This window comes from Jatropha curcas, chromosome 1 (assembly GCF_041381405.1).
Source record: "Jatropha curcas cultivar XTBG-Jc1 chromosome 1, XTBG_Jcur_1.0, whole genome shotgun sequence".
NCBI classification, from domain to species: domain Eukaryota; kingdom Viridiplantae; phylum Streptophyta; class Magnoliopsida; order Malpighiales; family Euphorbiaceae; genus Jatropha; species Jatropha curcas.
In genome coordinates this window covers 7444582-7447080 of record NC_143151.1, presented here as the reverse complement: position 1 = coordinate 7447080, position 2499 = coordinate 7444582, and the positions used below count along the sequence as shown (strand labels likewise).

General features: G+C 36.5%; 1 pseudogene; it reads right to left on the bottom strand.

The window, feature by feature from the left end:
- Positions 1 to 437: 437 nt before the first annotated feature.
- On the bottom strand, positions 438 to 1286 carry LOC149498916 (uncharacterized; annotated as a pseudogene).
- Between the last annotated feature and the right edge of the window lie 1213 nt (positions 1287 to 2499).

Sequence of the window (2499 nt, the reverse complement as noted above, 5' to 3'; positions counted from 1 at the left end):
CCCCTGTATACACTATTTGGGAAATGGGAAATTCTGTGTCTAGAAATTTAACGTCTGGTTCTGGTTTTAAGCTTCAAGATTCAGATCACCCAATAAGAAACGAAGGTTACAGAGCTCTACCTTTCCACTACATTGTGTCTTAATTACATTTTTCATGCGTGCATAAATCAGTGATATTCTTATGTAAAAACTGACTGATTATGTAACGAGACTTCTAATCATTCCTCCTGTTACCTTGACAATATATCTGATTCTGATCACTGGAAAAAAAAGATTTATATGTTTGAAAATGACATCTCGAAATGCGAAGCAAGATGCATCATTCAGGTTGAGATGCTGACTTGCCTGTCAATGGTTATTCACTGAACCGGCCATGCCTAATTAGAGTAGCAGTAGTAGTAATGGGAGAAGCAACAAAAGATTGAAACAAAAGACGCTGAATCAAAAGCATTATCAATTCCAATTGCAACTGAAAACAACAGATGGTATTGTTATTCTTCATAATGAATCGTTTCAGCAAGTGGCAACAAGGTCACCAAGACAAAAATGTAAATGACAGTTAAAATCACAAAAATTCAGCACATAAAATCTCAAATGGAGCTATAATGACAAATAAAATTATCAAAACCTCTCAGCCAATCTAGCAGTAACTTGTCTAAGCTTCGAGTATACCTTTCCAGCAGGAGACCCTAAAATGAGGCTGCACAGAGAATCTCTAGCAATTTTAATGTTTTGAAAAGATCCTAATATGTGAATTTTAGTGTCAGCTATCACAATTCTTGTTTTGTAGCATTCTCAATAGCAAACTTTGTTTTGCCTCCTTTACCCGAGAGTCTTCCAATGGCACGAGACAAGTGCTCACCTCTAAGGGTTTTAACATCTTTGATTTCGAAAGAGTCCACATATAGTTCATCCAATCGCAGTAGTAATAGCATCTATAACATCAAAGCCTAGCATGAAGGCGTGTACAAAATCTGCACATTTCTGCAGGTTACTAACATCTGGTGTATCAGATCTGTTTTTAATTCAACCTTTCTACCCTTGAGGTTCATACGGATATCAATCTTCATTTGCTCATATATAGGAGTGTAAATATCCATCCACGCTTTTTTAAGAGGTGAATACCTATGTGGTGGAACCGAAACCTTCCTAAATTGAACTCGACCATCAGACATCTCATGAGCCTTCAAAGGCTCAAACTTTGGCTTCGCCAGCTAAGATGTTTCATCTATAACCTTTCTACTTCCATTGAACAAGAGGCTTCACCAGACTGCATTGTGATTGATCACCCAAGTTCTGGAACAACAAAACATTTGATTTATGATGTAATATATTCATTCAAAAATGCCATTCAAAAAGTTCTAACAATATAATCCTAACATCATAAACCCATGAAAAAAGAGGTCCAATACGAACATGATAACAGACTATAAAAAGAAGTGAATAAATTCCGTGGCATGAAATTCAACACATGAAACAGCAAAATCACAATAATCAATGTAAATTCAGGCCATGATCTTTTCTCTATTTTCTTTGTAGAATACTATTATCTAATTGAAAAACAGAATATAGGAACAGAATAGCAACGGGAATAAAAATTGCCCCATCCGACAATCTTTTGCCATTCACAAAATCCAAACCATTCCAGAACTGACTAATATAATCCCTACTTCAGTACGAAATCTGAGCTATACTAACTGAACCCCCCAACCCAAAAACAAAGAAAACATCCTTTCCTTTCAAAAGTTTCAAGGAATTACTTCACCAAAACATTCATGGAAACGATTCGAATAAAAGTCTCGCAAGCAAAATAAAGCTGAAGGCAACACACACCAAATTTCATTAATCAACAGCTATTTGTAAACCAACTCTGATTTTATGATCCAAAAGGCCATCACTCAGATTCATACTGTGCAATTGGAATCACAAGTTTATAATTTCAATTGAAAATAATAAAACAATCATAAATTTGGAAGCAAGAATCAAAGAACTATCATACCATTGAATTCGATTTTAAAACCACTGAATTAATGAGAACTGAAAACAAAATCAAAGAAAATTCCTTACTCACCAAATGCGGATATAGCAAGATTTTATCAATGCTTTCGTTTGAGTGTAATGGGGAGCGACTAGATGACTTGGGAGTTAGGGGCCGAGTCCTTTCTGTCTCGTTACTCTATTCGGCAGAAGAGAAAATGAATAAAAGAAAGAGGGCTTAGGGTTTTTCAGTAACGTCTGTTACGACGCCGTCAAGACATATCACAAAAAAATATATTAAAAGGTAATAGCTTTAAAATATATTAAAAGTTAGCAGTGAGAGAATATACTACTCCCACATAGGCATGGCCGGTTCAATGAACCGCCGGTTCGAGATGTTTAAAATTTTGATCCGGAACCGGCCCTTGAACCTCCGGTTCCGGTTCCGGCACGTTTCAGCACGGTTCCGGCGAACGACGGTTCAAATTACGGTTCCGATTCGGTTCCGGCATTACGCAAATT